General features: G+C 40.7%; 1 long non-coding RNA gene across 18 annotated transcripts in view; it reads left to right on the plus strand.

Moving 5' to 3' along the window:
• LOC106506781 (testis-specific gene 13 protein) overlaps positions 1 to 19,741 on the plus strand; it is a 539,004-nt gene that overhangs the window by 275,329 nt on the left and 243,934 nt on the right. For 11 of the 18 annotated variants that reach the window (XR_014833848.1, XR_014833854.1, XR_014833851.1 and 8 more), the window contains one exon: positions 1,704 to 1,766. This is a non-coding gene — a long non-coding RNA (testis-specific gene 13 protein). Of the gene's footprint in view, positions 1 to 1,703; positions 2,174 to 2,502; positions 4,033 to 16,017; positions 17,977 to 19,741 lie in introns of those variants that run through there. The other 7 variants (XR_014833853.1, XR_014833870.1, XR_002340365.2 and 4 more) reach the window with 5 other exon arrangements.

Below are 19,741 nucleotides of genomic sequence, written 5' to 3' on the forward strand. Positions count from 1 at the left end.
CTTTTTCTGTCCCTTTCTCTCTCTCTTCTCCTTCTAGCACCCCTATAATACGGATGTTGGTGTGTTTAACATTGTCCCAGAGTTCCCTGAGACTCTCTTCATTTTTTTTCAATCTTTTTTCTCTTTTCTGTTCTGCATCCGTAATTTCTTCTCATCTGTCCTCCACCTCGCTTGTTCGTTCTTCTGGCTCCAGTATTCTGCTGTTAGCTGCCTCTAGTGAGTTTTTTATTTCAGTTATTGTATTTTGCATCTCTTCTTGTTTAAGTTTTATATCTTGTATCTCTTTGGTCAGTGTTTGCTGTAAGTTATCCATCTTTGCCTCCAGTTTATTTCCAATGTCTTGCATCATCTTCAGCATCTACAGTCTAAAGTCTTTTTCCTGGAGGCTGAGAATCTCCTCATTGCTTAGCTGATTTTCTGGGGTTTTTTTCTTTCTCCCTCATCTGAGTTATAGTTCTCTGTCTTTTCATTTTTATAGGTTTTTGGTGTGGTGACCTTTTTATAGATAACAGAGCTGTAGCCTCTCTTACTTCTGGTGTCTGCCCCCCTTGTGGCTGAAGTCTGTATGGGGGGCTTGCTGTAGGCTTCCTGATGGGAGGGGCTGATGCCTGCCCACTGGTAGGTGGAGCCAATTCTAATCCCTCTGGTGGGTGGGGCTTAGTCTCTGGATGGGATTAGAGGCAGCTGTGTGCCTGAGGGGTCTTTAGGTAGCCTGTTTACTGAGGGGTGGGGCTGTGATCCCACCTGGACTGTTGTTTGCCCTGGGGCTTCTTAGCCCTGACTGATGGGTGGGGCCAGATTTTCCCAAAATGGCCACCTCCAGAGAAAGGCAGCTGCTGAATATTCCCGAGAGATTTGCCTTCAATGTCCTTCCCTCACAACAAGCCACATTCACCCCTGTTTTCCCATGATGTCCTCCAAGAACTGCAGTCAGGTTTGACCTAGGTTCCTGTGGAGACCTCACTCTGCCCTGGGACCTAGTACACGTGAAAGTCTGTGTGAGCCTTTTAAGAATGGGGTCTCCGTTTCCCCCAGTCCTGTGGAGCTCCTGCACACAAGCCCCACTGGCCTTCAATGCCAGATGCTCCAGGGGCTCTTTCTCCCAGTGACAGATCCCAGCATGTGAGGGTTTGATGTGGGGCTCAGAACTCTCACTCCTGTAGGTGAGTCTCTGTGAGCCAGTTAGTTTTCAGTCTGTGGAGCTTCCCACCCGGGAGGTATGGGGTTGTTTATATCACGAAATCACCCTCCTACCTGTGGATGTGGCCTCCTCTTTTTCTTCTGGAGTAGGGTATGGGTTTCTGGTCCATTTGGGTGGAGACTACTCAGTCTTTAGTTGTGAATTTTGTTGTTTTTAGGGAAGAAGTTGAGCTCCAGTCCTTCTATTCCGCCATCTTAATCCCATATCCAAGGCAAATCTTATTCTAAATTGTTTTCCTTTGCATCTACCACCTTTTTATATGCCATGTCGATTTCTTTTGAAATTATAAAGAATGTTCTTCAAATCTCCTGTTTCTGATACATATAATGATACTGCCTTAGTAGTTCTAGGTAGGAACCCAGCAAAGTTAGGCAGCTGAAATAATAAAGTTTAAGGAAGCCCTTTTGATACTCTCCAAGTCCAGAAGGTATCAAACAATGATGTAAAATATATATATGCATTTGTGAATACTCACTAACAGTACTTTCCTCATCTTTTGCAGGAGAAAATGGAAAAAAAAAACAACAGAAGTACTTTTAATGGAACAGAATAAACCACTGAACAGGTACCAGAAATTATTAGGAGTTGGGTACAACATAATTAAACGAGTTAATATTTGTGAAGTCCTTAGAAGGTTACCTGGCATGTTTAAATAACTGCATACGTGTTTGCTATTATTAAGTTCCTTTAAATGTACCTTAGCCCAGAACAAATCAGTAGTACAGCCAAGAACTACCCAACAACAACAACAAAAAACCCTTTTCCCCTAAAGCAAGTGTGAACATCATTGGTAAATGCTGTCATGGTCTCTGTATGACTTGTTATAGTGGTCTGAGAAACTTAATTTCTTAATCTCTGAGCCCTCTGAGTGTTTGAATACCCATTCATTTTTGGTTTTGAGCACTCATTCATGATGACTTTTAAGTGTCAGATCAGTTTCAATTTTTTGGAATAAAGCAAGCTTCCTTAAAATTCTCCAAGAGCTTTTCATGTGGGGAGGTGGCTTCATTTTCAGGGAGGCGCCGAGGTAGCCTGTGGATAGTTAGTAAAGACAGAGGTGACAGCATGAAGATCCGCACTCACATTTTCTGAGGGCGCCAGTGATTACCTGGAATAAGACGTTTCAACCTGCTGCCCCTGCCCCCGCACTAACTTCCCATCATAAAACTGCCGGTGTTACTGAGGGCTACCGACACTTTCAACAAACACTGATAAGGGGCAAATTATGTGCCAAGTATTGTGCTTGGCCTTGAACGTGTCTCCTCTCTCCTCACCCACCCACCTCTCCGGATCGGCACCAGCTCCTGCCGCCTTCACCGCGCTGTGGGGAGACCTGGCTCCCCCGGCATCCGGAGGGATGCTTTCCGTGCCACCGTCCGTCCGTCTGTCTCTCCGGCTCCTCCCCCTCCGCACCCGAGCACTGCTCATTCAGGCGGGGGAGGCACGCTGGGAGGCAGGCCCTGTGGTTTGATACTGCTTTAGACGGCCGTCTTCCCCCAGATTGCTGTGTCACAGTGTACACAGTTCCTTTAAATGCCCCGTTGTTTCATGTTTTGCCGTGTTTCCCCTCTGCGATCTGGGGATATGACCTTGGGAAGTTACTTTTCTGTTCGGAGGTGTTCCGGAAGTGTAACTTGAGAGAGGCGGGCGCTGGTGGTGGGCTCGGTGTGTCAGTGGTTCTCAAACCTTTTTCTTGGAACCCCCAGGAAGTGTCATGTTAGGACCCCGTGCGCCCACTTCCACGTGTGGATGTGTGGATTCCCGACACACCTTTACCGTATGAGGGCTGCGATAGAGTTTTCTAGTCTGTCCGATTTCCTATCACGTTTTCTTTTCTCCCTCCTCTTTTCTTTGGAGCGCTCCTCATAACCCACTAGTCAGCTGCGCTTCGGCAGCGCGAGGTATTTTTGTGCGGTGGTGGGGCACCTGCTTTTTCTTGCCTTTCTCTCCATTTTCTGTGGTAATGTGCCTAAGTCTCTTTTATCCATAAATGTGCTCCCCCCCCAACTTGCCATAACTTAATTCTTTATGTGTGAAACTCTTTCCCTAACTTAGCTCCTGTTTTTGTTTTCTCATGTACCATTCACTGCTCAATATTACAGTGATTCACAATATTTTAGTGACTTCTGTGGAATGCTAGCAAAATTCTTGTTGATTTGAGGCCATGTATTTATAAAGGAATCATAATTACGTACACCTAGGATTATTCAGTATGCTCAACAAATTTTCGTGGTTGTAATGTGCAAATGGTTCTTGTAATTAAAGATAAACTAATATTCAGCTGTCTTTGAGGAATATTTCTAAGGTTTATAGGCAATAAATGAGACAGCAAATCCTAGTTTTCTGTATTAAAAATATGTCATTTGAGTAGTCTTAGAAATTTCTAAATATTCTGTTATTGAAGCCAAGGCAACGTTGTTCTCTTGGTTCTTTGAGTAATTAAGCCTTCCCATGTAGTTATGAATACAGCATATTTGCCAAAAACTTTTAGCCAAATATTATACTATAGTATAACATTATATTATAATACTTAACCACATATTATAGATTAATACATTTCTACATTTTACAATTATTTTAAATGTCACATTAGACGATTTGAGTTACTTTGTTTTGCAGAATCTAAGGTTTGAAAATATTGAGAAAAGAGAATAAAGCAGACTTTGACAGCTAGTAGATGTTAAGGTGTATTTATCAAAATCTTTTGAAAAAATCATTATCTAGGATTTCGTTTTGATTTTTCTTTTTTTCCATTTACTTTCTAAAGCAATTTTAAATGAATCATAAAGTATTTTTTCCAGTAAATAAATAGATCATGTACAATAATAAAACTTTCTGATGTTTTCTTCTTAGCCATAATTAAGGGACTAAACTAACTCCTTCCTGGACATCTGTTCTTCAGATATATTCTTCCTTCTTTTACTCACTAATTACTTTGAAGATTAATTAAATCAGTACAGTAGTCTGTAGCCATGTGCATTTGTACCATTTGGGTTAGGATGCAATTAATGTATCATCTCTGCCTGGAAGAGGACCATGGAGGGTGCCAGTGATGCAGTGGCACTTTTCTGGCAGTCATACCATCTTGAGGCAGTTGAAGGCCAGTCCTAGGAACATGCTGGAGGGGCTGAACTGGTAGGTGATCCAGAGCCCTCTACAAATTGAGGAAAAACAAAAGGGAATACTCATAGAGCTAACGGTGGAAGGGCCTGTCTCGGAAAAACGGAATAAGCAGCTCATATATAAATAATCCACGAGGACAGATCCTTCCAGCCTTTCCTAAAGCAGCTGCAGCTCCCTCATCACGTTGCCACTGCCCCTAAGACTGTACAGCCTTGGTCTCTCTACCATTACAGATGGTTCTTTCTGTTTCTTTCCACTCTCTTCCTCTTGCCTTTTGAGGCACTTACTACTTGTTCTCATACCTCTCTGATGACCTCTTCCAAGCAACTTCATAAGTGACCCTAAAATTTTGGTCTGAACCCTGGGTCTTCCCCTTGTCCTATTCCGTTCCTGGCTGGTGAACTCACAGCATTAGCACATCCTAGGCAGGGGCAGGGGCTTGGAAAGTAGTGAGAGAGAGCATTCAAATAAATACTTTAAAACTACTTCAGTTGAATCCCTACTTTTTGAAAAAATCAAAAAACCATGAAAAGCCTTTAACTAGAAAACCTTTTTTTGTTGTTGTTACTTGGAAGTAATTCCAAGAGTGAATTCAAGTCCATTTTGTCCTTGTTTACTCCTAGTACACAGTACATGCCTGGAAACCAGTAGAAAAACACCAGAATGGGTAGGTTTACCCCGCAGCCTTGAGACTACACAGAGCTGGAGCTGAATCCTTGCCCCCGGCCTGGCTCCCTTCCTGGGCCTTTTTCCTCCCCGCTCCTACTTCAGAAGGTAAAGCACGGATCACAGGTCACGGGTGTACCAGCTTCAGAGAGTAGCAGGACTGAAAAGGGTTCAAAGGGACAAATTATGGCAGAAATCTAAACAGTATTTGGGAACATAAGATAGTGTGAGCTTAATAACCCCAAACAAGAACAACATGTGTTTTTAAAAGTATTTCATACTCGTCCAGTTTTTCTGGCCATTTTCCTTTATTCATTTTCTGTGAAGGGAAACAAGTGAAACTAGAAACTACTGTTACTCCTTTTATTCAAGCACCTAGATCGATCATGAAAGGCGTGAGAAGTCACATTGGGTCGCCAAGCTCTTCTTTTAAAAGCGTGAATAAAAGGAAAAGAAGACAGTCAACAACAAGTTGTGAAGTAGTTGATGTGCTGTGGGTTTTGAACTTCAGTGCTTAACAACACTTAAGCCAAAGTTTGTACGTTGTCATGAAATAAGGCAACTAAAATGCTCGGCTTCTTCTGAGTGCTCTGGACGTGCAGCTGCTATTGTTGCCATGTATAAAGGTGGCGCTCTCAGGAAATTCTAGTCGTGTTCCTTCCAGGTCAGGATGGATTTGTTTTGAGCTATTCTATTTTGTGTGTGTGATAATTTGTGTGGCAGAGGGAACAGTGACGTTCGTGGCCTTTATCGACTCTTTCCTATGTGCTAAGCATTGCATGAAGCGTGTACAGGCAGATGCTGCCATCATCCCAGTTTTACCGAACGTTCATACTAAAAGAAGGTTCTAGTCAGTTCCCAGCAGAGATCATAGTCTCGCCATAACCAAATGCTAGTTGACTTTAATATGCAGCGATAGGGAGTTCCTGTCGTGGCGCAGTGGTTAACAAATCCGACTAGGAACCATGAGCTTTCGAGTTCGATCCCTGCCCTTGCTCAGTGGGTTAACGATCCGGCGTTGCCGTGAGCTGTGGTGTAGGTTGCAGAAGCGGCTCGGATCCCGCGTTGCTGTGGCTCTGGCGTAGGCCGGTGACTACAGCTCCGATTCAACCCCTAGCCTGGGAACCTCCATATGCCGCAGGAGCGGCCCAAGAAATCGCAAAAAGACAAAAAAAAAAAAAAAAAAAAAAAAAAAAAATTTAAATATGCAGCGATATAGGCGTTCCCGTCGTGGCTCAGTGGTAGCGATCCCAGCTAGTATCCATGAGGATGCAGGTTCCATCCTTGGCCTTGCTCAGTGGGTTAAGGATCCGGCGTTGCCGTGAGCTATGGTGTGGGCTGCAGACTCAGCTTGGATCCCGTGTTGCTGTGTCTGTGGTTAGGCCAGCAACTGCAGCTCCGAATGGACCCCTAGCCTGGGAACTTCCCTATGCCGCAGGTGCAGCCCTAAAAAGACAAAAAAAATTTATACACACACACACACACACACACACACACACATAAAGGTTTAAAAAGCTCCTGGTTTTACAGTGTTGATTAGCTGAGATAGCCACACAAGGAAAATGCTACTTAGTAAAAGAAGAGGTTTTCACAGAGTAAAAATATAACTCACATTTTCCTAAGTTTGTAGCATTACTTTAATATTCTTGCTTTTAAAGATTTTTAAGTAAATATTTCCAGTTTACAATCTACTGTTTCATCCTCAGGGATAGAATAGTGTATTATTTAAAAATTCAAAAGTAGTATTCCTTTTTATTTTTTATTTTATTTATTTATTTATTTGTCTTTTTGCCTTTTCTTCAGCCGCTCCCCTGGCATGTGGAAGTTCCCAGGCTAGGGGTCTAATCGGAGCTGTAGCCACCGGCCTACACCACAGCCGCAGCCACACCGTGTCTGCAACCCACACCACAGCTCACGGCAACACCAGATCCTTAGCCCACTGAGCAAGGCCAGGGATCGAACTCGAAAGCTCATGGTTCCTAGTCGGATTCATTAACCACTGCGCCTCGACAGGAACTCTAGTAGTATTCCTTTTTAAATGTGTGTAATCAACATGTTTTATGTATTTCCTGAGTATTTGCTGTTTTCAGTTGTACATGATAGATCTTGCTATTTCAGTATGAAATGGGCCTTTTAGAAGACAGTTTACAAAGGATTTCAGTATTTTGGGGTTTGTCTCCATCAATAATTAGAGGAAAATAAATTCAGTACCTCTGATTGAAGGGGAAAATATGTATCTATAATCAATATTCAGTTTACCACCATCATGGAAGACAACACTAGCATGGGTAACCAGAAATTTTCAGCAGCCAACTCAGCCAGCTTTTTTGTGTGTGTAACAAGGAAACAAAGGCTCACTTCTTTAAAAAAAAGTTTTCTTTTCACAGTAACTTATCTTCATTTTAGTTTTGCTTTGGGTTCTTTGTTTTCTGATGTGCACAGTAACCAGCAGTGGATTTGGGAGTGGCTCAATATGTATTTGGAAATAGACGAATATCCTTATAATTTAAAATATTTTGTAAATATTGCCACAAGTTTAAATTAATACATAATTACATTATGGAGTTTATTACATTTCCTTTGTAGATTCAAATTCATTTGCCTGTTCTTAAAATTATAAACGTCCTGGGTAAACCAGATCAATTAACACTTAAATCTATCTTAACAAGCCCTACTGGCTCCAATCTTCCACTGTTCCTATATATATGTATTTTTTTTAAGTTTACAATTGGTATAGAATAAAGATCGGAGATACTTGAAAGGGGGAAATAAGTCACAAAATACTTTTTCTTCCTTTGTTTCATTTAATGATTTTTATTTTTTTCCATTATAGCTAGTTTACAGTATTCTGTCAATTTTCTACTGTACAGCAAGGTGACCCAGTCATAATCCATATATACATTCTTTTTTCTCATATGATCATGCTCCATCATAAGTGACTAGACATAGTTCCCAGTGCTATATAGCAGGACCTCACTGCTTATCCACTCCAAAGGCAATAGTTTGTATCTGTTAAGCCCAAATTCTCAGTCCATCCCGCCTCCTCCTTCCCCCTCCCCCTTGACAACCACAAGTCTGTTCTCCATGTCCATGATTTTCTTTTCTGTGGAAAGATTCATTTGTGCCATGTATTAGATTCCAGATGTCAGTAATATCATATGGTATTTGTCTTTCTCTTTCTGACTTACTTCACTTAGTATGAGAGTCTCTAGTTACATCCATGTTGCTGCAAATGGCATTATTTTATTCTTTTTTATGGTGAGTAGTATTCCATTGTGTATGTACACCACATCTTCTTAATCCATTCATTTGTCGATGGACGTCTAGGTTGTTTTCATGTCTTGGCTATTGTGAATAGTGCTGCAGTGAACATATGGGGTACATGTGTCTTTTTCAAGGAAAGTTTTGTCTGGGTGTATGCCCAGGAGTGGGATTGCTGGGTCATATGGTAGTTCTGTATATCGTTTTCTAAGGTACCTCCATACTGTTTTCCATAGTGGCTGTACCAATTTCCATTTCCGCCAACAGTGCAGGAGGGTTCCCTTTTCTCCACACCCTCTCCAGCTTTTGTTATTTGTGGACTTATTAATGATGGCTACTCTGACTGGTGTGAGGTGGTACCTTATAGTAGTTTTGATTTGCATTTCTCTTATAATCAGGGACGTTGAGCCTTTTTTCATGTGCTTGTTGACCATCTGTGTATCTTCTTTGGGGACATGTCTATTCAGGTCTTTCGCCCATTTTTTCAGTTGGGTTGTTGGCTTTTTTGCTGTTGAGTTGTATAAGTTGTTTGTAAATTTTAGAGGTTAAGCCCTTGTCAGTTGCATCACTTGAAACTATTTTCTCCCATTCTGTAAGTTGTCTTTTTGTTGTTTTTATGGTTTCCTTTGCTGTGCAAAAGCTTGTCAGTTTGATTAGGTCCCATTGGTTTATTTTTGCTTTTATTTCTGTTGCCTTGGGAGACTGACCTGGGAAAACATTTGTAAGGTTGATGTCAGAATGTTTTGCCTATGTTCTCTTCTAGGAGTTTGATGGTGTCTTGTCTTATGTTTAAGTCTTTAAGCCATTTTGAGTTTATTTTTGTGCATGGTGTGAGGGTGTGTTCCAGTTTCATTGATTTACATGCACAAAATTATTTCAGTTTAAGCATTTGAATTTGGAATTGGAAGGAAGGTTAGAGGACATTTACTTTAACCTTCTTAATTTACAGATAAGGACACTGAGTTTCTGAGAGCTAATGGGACTTGGACACAATAGCAGAGCTATTAAAGGGCAGAACTAACACTGAAAAGCAGATAGCACTTTTTCAACCAGAACTTTTAATTTTTTTTTCAGTTTTATTGAGATATAATTGACATATAGTATATAAACTCTTTTAAATGTACAACATGACAGTTGATAAACATATACATTGTGAAAGGATTCCCCTCACTTTAATAGTTTTCAAAAATTAGTATTAAACTTCAGTCTTCTTTGTCTTTTGCTTTTTGTTTTTTAACACACTACTTGGAAAGTGTGTATCTTAGCAGAAGGTGGTGGAAAGCAAAGCCCACTCATAACCAGGTGCACTGCTTTTTCCACTCCGCTGATGGGTACAGATAGGAGAGGAAGAGAGAGGCCCAGTCTTCACCTCAATGACAATGAAGGTTTTAGGGGATAATTAATTTTTAAATCTGGAACCACTTTCTTTTCTGACCCTAGTTGCTCCCTCAAAAGTTCCATGTCTTTCTCAGCTACATGTACCCCTATCCAACCCAGAAAACACCCCTCCCCCGATTCCTATAGTCTAGGGAAGCCTCTGGCCGACCCCCTGAGTAAACACAATGTTTCTGCTTAGAATATTATTATCCGCATGATGTTTTACTGGTAGAAAAGCAGTATTAGTGTTGTCCCTTAACTTATTGTATGAGTGCACTGAGCTGGCTGAGGCTGCAGTTTTACATTTGACTTCCTTCCTCCTGCCCCATAAATCATTCAGCTTCCCAATTAAAATAGTCTCATTCTTAGAACCGGGTACACCTTCATCTGGATGGGACCAAATGAATGCTCCTGGTTCCAAGTACAGTTAATGAGGCAGGGTAACCGGAGCAGGAAAATGAGCATCATCACACAAAAAAATCCCCATGTGTAATACCACTAGTAAAAAATGTCATGTTTGTAAAGTGCAGACCTTACCACTCTTTTATCCAAAAGTGTATCTTTCTTAGAAGCTGATAGACTAGATGGGTATATAGATGAATCATCCTTTTTTTTTAACTACAGAAAATGTACCCTCTAACCCATGTGAAAAGTCTTGGTTTTAGACACAATGAATACCTGGTAGAAATAAACAATTTAATCTGACCTGGAAAAGAAGTAACCTAAATAAACCAAAAAATAACCTAAGAATTATGATAGTGATAAATAGTAAAGTCGTATCTCTGGCTTCTAGTAAGACATTGACACAGGCATATATGCAGTTATTATTCAGTTAGAATTTTTATTTTGACAACCCTCAGCTTTTGTGTGTATTTTTTTAAAGGGTGTTAAACCATTGCTTTTCTTTTGATGGACTCCTTAGAGAATGTATATATCGCAAAGTGAGGTAGAGCGTTGTCACAGTCCACTCAGGCCTCAGATCTTGTCTTAGTCATCTGAGTATTTCATTGCATTTTGAAAGAGTCCTGAATTATTCTAATAAGTTAATCCCCCACATCACAATGTATGATGTAAATGTTTTAATAATTTTTTTAAAGTGAGAAAGATAATTATATTTGTTTGGCACAAGGTGCTTTCATGAGAAATGTTTCAAGTTTTGTGGCCAGAAGTAGTTGTCAAAAACCTAAATGTCGTTTCATTTTTGTTCCAGAATTCATTTGTACTGGCTCTTTTAATCATGGTTATAAAAGACGAGGAATAGTCCTTCCTTCTTTCAAGCTGTGGAAGCTTACTAGTGTTTACTCAGCATTTAAACAGTGCTGTTTGGGGTGCTTAGGTAGCTCAGAAAGGTAACCATGCTACCAGGAATAACGTTGATTTTTACTTATTTTATTATTTGTATGGGCCCTCCCTGTAGGGCTTAATATAACCTGAAACAAGGGTGGGCAGACGGGAGGAAAAGATATCTTTAGTACCTAATTCTTTCATATTTTTCTGAAACAGGGTGGTTCTCTTGCCACAGTGTGTATCACACCTGCAGTTTCTTCGGATCTCGTTTGAAGCTAATAAGGGGAGTAACGCAAGGGGGTGCTGCTCAGTACCTCTGGGAGCTCTGTGTCACCCAGTCTGGCAGTGCCCACTGCAGCTCAGGATTCACTGGTTCTTGGAGATAAAACATGGGAGATGTGTCAGAAATCACTGGCTAAGACAAAAGCTTAAGTGACAGCCCCCCAGAATGAATCCCTTTTAACTTTTCAATAAATGAGAGTCATAACAGAAAAATAGGGACCCTCTCAATCACATTCTTACATGTTTTCTAAGGAGGGAAGAAGGGATGGAGTTTGAACTAATGTGCTGGGAGTTGTGTTCAGAACGCATCAGGGTATCAAAATAGGAAGAAGGCGAACTGTTTCTGGCATAGACTGTAGCTTCTACTTTAACGGCAAGGGAAACGAGGACAGACAGCAAAGCCTGGGCAGTAGTGTGTGTTAATGACATAAGTTTCCATGGGGCCTCCCGTTTCCCTCATGTGTTTATCCCCTCCTTTCTCCCCAGTGCCACAGTCTGACTCTCCATTATGGGTGATTGTGCTGTTAACTGTCAAGGATACTATACCTTAAAAGTAAGGATTCTGGAAGAATCCTATACATTAAGCATAAGAACTCTGGATCCAGACTTCTTGGGTTCAGATACTGGCTTTGCCTTTTAGGCAACTGCCCTGATCTCTCAGATTCTCATTTGTAAGACAGAGATAATATTAGTATTTACCTTTTGGGGTTATTGAGAGGATCAGATGAGTTAATGACATGTAAAGTGCTTAGAGCACTATCAGGCACTCCGTAAGCTCTCATCATGTGTTAGCTGTTATTGTAATATGTGACCCTATTTCATTTTTAAAATAACTTCATCCTCTCTCCATAAACCCCATCTAGGGAGAATAGGCACTTAGCTGGTTGAATGAGTGAATAATGACTTGCTCGGTGCCTTTAGAATTATTGATTGGTAATGTAAATGCATCTTGGTTTGCCGTTAGTTTCCAAGACAAGGCCCTTGTAGCACCGCCCTGATTAAATTACATCTGCACATGATCCTCCCACCTCATCTTAAACACGGTCCTTAGTCCTCTTTCTAATAAACCCTTTTCTTTCCTGGGACTCAGGAAAGGAATGTGTTGTACATCATGAAAAAGTACACACAATACACACAAGAAAGAAGAAACAATTACTTTATGAGACAAGTTAAGCTATGTGCAGTGAGCTCTTGTGTTCTATTTTATTCTCTTGTTTCCTTTTTGTAAAAGTGTTGATGCCATGCATTGAAGTTATTAAAAAACCCACCAATGGATGACCCCTACAGTTTGAAAAATACTGTATTAAACCAATCTGACTCTTGTCCAGAACCAAAAGGGGTTACCTTTGATTATAACCAGTATTCACTTCCTTTTCATTCTCTTTCCTAACTTCCTCTGATAGTAGGAAGTTTTAAACACACACACACACACACACACACACACACACACAAATGCCACCAACCTGTTTAGCAAGGCCAAAGTTTGTGTTGTCATATAAAAGGACCTTAAGTATTACTGTATTTCAGATTCACCTTTAGCATATTATAGTATTAAAAATGCATAGGGTTCACATCACTATAAAATGGGATCCAATAATCGTTTAAGTTTAGATATGATAATAATATCAGATTTTTCAGACTCTGATACCTAACTTCTTTTTGGCCCACTCCTCCTCAGTTATATAAGGCATTAAGAATGCCATGCAGAAAAGTGACTTTATTGGTAGAATAGAGCTCTAGAAAGCTGATGGGATCCTGAGCAGTCTGTGGGCATTGGTGTGTGCCTTCTTTGGCCAGCACCATTTGTTGGGTGCTCACTGCTTAGAGCCATTCATGCTCTGTGACCATGAAGCCAAACATACACCACTCCCCCTGTTGAGCCCTGGCTCTGTTCTCATCAACTGAGCCACCAGCCAGACCAAATAACTACTGCTTTGAAAGCCTGACAACCAAATTCTGACCAAGTTTACCACACAAGGCCTTCCCAGATCATAAACACTTGATTTGCACACATTTTGGTTCACACAGAGGGCCAGTTGCACGTTGCCTATGGTCAGTTCCCCCCACCCTTGTTCCACACAGCAGCCCAGCTGTCCTGGCTCAGGTGCTGTGTCTAATCCAACATCTTTTATGTTCTCTTCTCCTGCCCGCCGCACTTCAGATCATAGTCTGTGTTAATTCCATACATATTTCTTTTTCATATTTCCCCCATATTTCAAGTAAACCTCTCTCTCTCGAAGATTTTTTTCTTTCTTCCCTCCTTGTTTGATTTTGGAGAGCCCCCAGTGGTGCTGGTCATAGCTGATAAGTCAAGAGTAGCTATAATTATTATTAAAAGAAAAGAACACAGTATATTCGGAGGTAAAATAAAGCATAACAGCCAGCGTCATCAACTTTCAAATCTCTTAAGTGTTTTATTCTGGTTTATCCTCCTCTCATTATACTGTCTTACACATGTGCATATAGAAAAATAAAAATCATGCCTAGTTTATTTTGTTCCTTATGTAATTATTAGTATTACAGCACAGTTACAATATACTTTTCGCTTCAGATATATAATATTGTATCATAGATCCGTTATGAGTGAAATAAGTTTTCGTGCAATGACCTCTGAGTACTGAGTCTCACGAGCATCATCATCCCTAAGGGAAAAGCGGCACCAGTTCTAACCCATCAACATAAGTACATTTTGGGAACATAACCAGGTATTTGAGGACTATTTCTCTTCACCATGCTTCTGTTCATGGAAAAAGATTGACTATCTTAAAATCATCTAAGTACAACTAGAGTAATGCTAGTAGAGTGGCTTCCATAATTACTTTTGATAATAAATTAAAATGGAAATCATAGGAAAATTTGGAGTATTCTGAAAATAAGAATATGTTTAAGCATGGGTTTTGAAATAACAGATCATTTTTATCACTTCCGTGTATGTGTTTAGGACACTCTCTTATACATAAAGTTCACTACTTTTCAACACTGTGTTTATTCTGAGGGACCGTTGAATGCTGAACGTTGGGACTTTTCCCTGATTCAAGTTCTTGGTCCCACGTGACTCAGGTCAACCCCTTCACTCTGGCCACTTTCTCACGTGTACACTTGAAATGTGATGGCTTTGGCTGAAGAAACACATTAACTTTTTAAAGCCTGGGAAATTGCAGTTAGAAAATGTTTAAAAGGAAAAGGCTCTTACATTTTCCTATTAGAATTTTGGAAGTATTGGGTCCTCAGGAAGTCATTTCAGGCTTTGTTCTCTCTGCTAATCTGGTATTATACCTCTTAAGATAATGGTTACCTAACAACACTTTAAATTCATTTCTCATTTTTAATCTCATGGTAATATTTTTTGCTTGAGTTTTAGTATATCATCTGAAACTTACTGTACCACAGGTAGTAAGCTAAAGGCTACTGGTAGAAGTGAAATCATGGTGAGGGGTCTTGTACATCAAAGATGTTCTCCTTCATTTAAGATACATTATCGACACAATTTTATGTTTATAAAATGATCTTGAACTTGCAAATATGCTCAGAGTATTGTTGCTAAAGATACAAATAGAGATTGTAATTTTTCTGTTAGGATCCACAGGAGTCAAATATGTAACAGAATTCCTAAATTTAATGTAGTAAGTAGCGCTTGAAATAGGATCTGACATGGCTTTTAACAATTTTTGTATATGTTCAACTTTGAGACACAAAGGCATGCATAAAATAAAGTGATAAAGTGTAAATTTAAAAAAACCATCAAGGTCTAAGAAAAGATAAAATAGAGCCCTGAGGGTTTGGCAGTGTTGCCTCATAGCCACACTGAGGGATGAGATGAGTCAGCAGGCCCTATTCTGGAGGGCTTTGTATCCTCTAGCCCACCACATCAGCGAGGCTGCTCTGCTTTCATCTTGTGCCTGTGTTAGGTTTTCACCTAAGATTTCATTTGGGGGCATAAGAGAACCGCTGCCCTAACAGATGCAGATTTTACCTATTAGGCAAAATAGTTGGAACACCAAACACACTGGGTCGGCTAACAATGAAAAGTTAAAGATAGAAAGTCAGCTTCCTGTGACTATGTTAGGATGTCAGAGAGCAGCGTCCTCCTGAGACACAGAGGGGAGAGCACTTGGAAGGGCTTGTTCATCAACCTGCTGCTCTCCAAGTTGGGCTGCCTCCGCCAGAATGTTTTCTTAGAAAGTCTGTGCATGTTGGATAAACAAGTAAAACCTCTTTTATTAAAGTAAACATAATTCTCATACTCATTGGTGATGTTCAAATAACATTTTTCTGTACATATTATAACGATGGGGCTCCCCCCCTCCCTGCTCAGCACTTTGGACTGCAGTGAATCGACAAGTTAAATGTAGAATGGATGGGGGGAAAAGGACTCTGAACTTTCTGAAAGTTTACACGATCTTACGTTGGATAAATAAGGAACCAAGAACTAGAAATATGGAAAGGTGATATCATTTTAAGTACATTTCTGACAGTGTTTCTTAGTTTCCTTTTAAAAACCCCTTTATGTTTAGAGGATAATGGGGGTGGAGCTGAGCACATGTGGCTGAGGGAAGTCTTGCGTGGAGGAATGCATTGCCGGCAGGGCCCTACCAGCAGTGCGTTCTCTACAGAGACTCCAAGTTTGTATGTTCATACTCTTCTGAAGAAGGGATTTTTGTTTTGGTTTTGGGGTTTTTGGTGAGACTTCTATGACAACGAAAATTGTCTATAAAGTTCTTGATGTGGTGCCTGCAACATTGTGAGTCGTCAGTAAACATGAGTTTCCTCTCTCCTCATTTTCCTCCTCTTGTTCTTAGCAGCGTCTTTTTGTTTTCCAGGGGGAGCATCTTTGGATGTTATGTTCACATTCAGCCTCAAGGACTGTAGCCTGAGCTTGTGTCTCAGTGGAGATGGAGAGCTGGGTGTGGAGGAGAGGCCAGGCGAACCCAGGCAGGCTCTCCTTTCCCCTGGAATGAAAGCCTCTGGACTGAGGTGGCTTTCATGTCCTTACTGCTCCTGATTTCAGCGGGAGTACGGGACAAGATAACTGAATGAGGAGCAGGGAAGATGGTAGCAGCTATAATCAGCTGTTCATTCTGCTGGCAGGAAGCACCGTCCTCCAGCTTGAAAGGATTTAAGAATAACCTGCAGATTCCCGGGCTCCACTTCAGATACTCTTGAGTCAACCTTAGGTCACCCTGGTGCACATGGTCCAAGAACTGCATGTTGAAAACCCCTCATTCCAAGAAGATCAGTTACACCATTGCTCCATTTTTCTTGGTAGATCATCAGTGTAGCCTAAAGATTAAAACTTCTTTGGAGAATTGTTACCACTCCTTGTTAATTCTGCACCCCTAAACCATGGCTCAGAATTCTTGGCTTGAAGATATGTGTCCCATGCTTGTCCTTATATATAACTCTTAAGCAGTCACATAACACAGAAAACTCTGGCAGTGGCCTGAGATTTATTTGTGAATTGCAGTGTCGACATAATTCTTCATTGACTTTGCCTGCTGAGGGAGTCCTATCTCGCTGTGGTTGGTCCTTCCTGTGGTTTCCGTAGTGTTGGGGAGAATGCTGCAGAAGAAATGAACCCTGTCTAGTTTTGACTCACTCAGATGTGGTGTGTCTTTCGTCTTTCTGAGATGGGATATGAGAGGCATGCCCCGAAGGTGGCAAATCAGACTTCCACACGCATTGCCTTCATTTAACCAATAGCTTGCTCAGAACGTGTATATTACGATGTGCAGTTTTATTCATCAAGGGGATTTTGGGCTCCAGCAGCAAACGGTCTTGATCGGGTGACTTCTGGGCTTTGGGCTTTACATTGACTCCTCCATAGAAGCAAGAGGGTACATCTGGCTGTTAAAAGAATCAGTGGAAATCCAGGTAAGGATTAATTGGAGAAATAGTTCCCTCTTTTCCCTTGGGGTGGGTTTCAGATTTTAGAAAAATTAGTCCTCTGTTTGTAAAGAGCTCAGAACTATTTGTCTTAAGTTTCTTTTTCCTCTGAATTGCTTTGTAGTATTACACTGTATGTCATCATCTCTTTACTGTGAAATTCACCCGCTTCAAAATGTAATTTCATTTTCAAATATTTAAGTATAGGATTTCATTTTTCCTTCTGTGTGTGAAGTTTTTAAAATGAAATAACTATAGTTGCTCAGATACTAATTATACATAGGTTCCTGGTTCAGAACAGAAGTCTCATATTTTTTTGGGGAAGAAGGGCCTTAAAAGTTGGGTGGGGAAAATTGGTGTTTGCATCTGATTTACAAAGCAGTGATGTTATAGATGTGTCAGACTTTTCCTGTATAAAGGCCACATTTTGAGACATCTGTTCTGAGGAAGAAGCTGTGCGATCTCTCCCCCTGCCACTCCTCCCTGTTTTCTCCTGGTGAGACCAGCTCTGCTCCTCTCCTCGGGCAGGGGATTCCGCCTGTGTATGTTCAGTGCAGTGGCATTTTTCTTGAAGAAGTGACTAAGGCTTCTTGGATGAATTCCCTCTTTGAAAGAGGTGGTAGAATTGCATCAGAAAGGCATTTACAGTAAATGGCTCCCCCCCCCTTCCTGTAATGACCACATATGAAAGAATGCATTAATTCTTGTTTTGAGGAAATGAGAGTTGTAGAGCTCTGTGAAAAATTCCCTTTTCATCATTAATTAACTAGTTGAGAAGAAAAATTCTAAACTCAGAATCACTTTGTGCTATCTAAATAAATGACACAGAACTATAGCTTTTCACTCCATGTCTATATGGAGTAACCAATCCTCTTGAATTCAGAAAGTGGAAATAATGTTGAATATGGCTATAGTTAATGACGTACGTCTCAATTCATTTTTTATAGTCATTTGCCATGTTGAATCAGTATTTTTCTCAGGGATGTTGCTGAATTTGTCTTCAGGATTTGCTTCTCTGTGATAGACTGAAGGCTAGAAGGAAACGCCCATAGGTCATCAACCAGGGGTTTTCATGGGAGCAGTGCCGCCCCCTAGAGGGCATAGTAGAAATCTGGGACCCTGTTGGATCCTGCAGTGGTAGGGCATTGGATGGATGGGAATCAGATTTTAAATGTCTCACAGTGGAAAAGACAGAAAGTGTTGACCCGTCTCCCACATGAGTTTCAGCTATCCTGTTGGATATTCACGCAGTGAAAAATTAGTTTATAATTATCTGAGCCTAGGCTTAAGCCCGTTTTATATAAAAACACAAATGTTTTCATACTTTTAATATACACAGAATATATTCACTTTCATTTCTGTTGTCCGCCTATTCCTTTCTTTTGTTTTCCTGTGCTTTTAATATGGGACTCTTCTGATTTGACTTCTCTTAATTCAAGTTTATTCTTTATATAAGTAAACAATATGCATCTATTTCATTACACAGTTAATTGGACCTGAAAATTGTTTACATATTGAAATATTATTAAAAATTGTTTTTCTTTTTAGGTTCTCCTTTACATTACACATAGAGTATTATATTGATGTTTTAAAAACAATATGGGAGTTCCCACTGTGGCTCAGTGGTTAATGAATCCGACTAAAAACCATGAGGTTGTGGGTTTGATCCCTGGCCTTGCTCAGTGGGTTAAGGATCTGACATTGCCATGAGCTGTGGTGTAGGTTACAGACGCGGCTCGGATCCCGCATTGCTGTGGCTCTGGCATAGACCAGCAGCTACAGCTCTGATTCGACCCCTGGCCTGGGAACCTCCATATGCCGCGGGTTCGGCCCTAGAAAAGGCAAAAAGACAAAAGTAAAGTAAAATAAAATAAAATAAAATGTATACGAGTTAATATTTATCAATGAATTTTATTTCAGAATAATAAATAGGGCATTATGGAATTTTTTGGTTATAAAAAGAAGGCTTTCAGAGTAGTGGGGTTTTGAACCAATGATCCCATTCCTCTTTCTAGTTACGGGGAGGACAGTATGCAAATCACTCAGATGGGAGGGGCGTTTATCTTGTAGGTGAAGTTCTCCGGGGAAGATTTCACATGTACTTCATTAACATGTCTTAGTGTCTTGAAGTCTTCCCACCAAGCCAGCTCTTATTAATACTTTCCAGGAGTCTTCATTGTGTCACTCTACACACACGACCTTTGTTTTCTCCTGTCCTGTAGGAAAGGACAGACAAGGAATGGAGAGAAGCTTACAGATCATCCTGTAAGCTAGTAGAGGAGTTAAAAACAGGCTCAGATTTTCTTGAACAATGGGGCTTCATGTCTCTGTCTCCCTCCCATGAGCATGTTCTATGTGTGCTGTTTTGAATTTCTGACTGTGCTATAAATATACCACATCTTAGGTAAGGGATTGTCTGTGCCACAGGATGACGTCATCAGAGTCGTAGCTTTGAGGTCAGAGTACCCAGGCGCACACACGTGGTATTCACTGACCCTTGGGGTCTGGGGCCACATTTTTAATTCCAGAGCACCTTTTCTTGATGGTCGTTGTTCTTTTTTTGGTTGTTGTCTTTTTAGGGCCCCACCCACGGCATATGGAGGTTCCCAGGCGAGGAGTCAAACTGGCGCTATGGCTGCCGGCCACAGCCGCGGCAACTTA

The sequence above is a fragment of the Sus scrofa genome, chromosome 18 (genome assembly GCF_054392235.1).
Source record: "Sus scrofa isolate SSC_HxYL_T2T_F1_AM1 chromosome 18, Sscrofa_HxYL_maternal_Yorkshire_Landrace_v2.0, whole genome shotgun sequence".
Classification (NCBI taxonomy): domain Eukaryota; kingdom Metazoa; phylum Chordata; class Mammalia; order Artiodactyla; family Suidae; genus Sus; species Sus scrofa.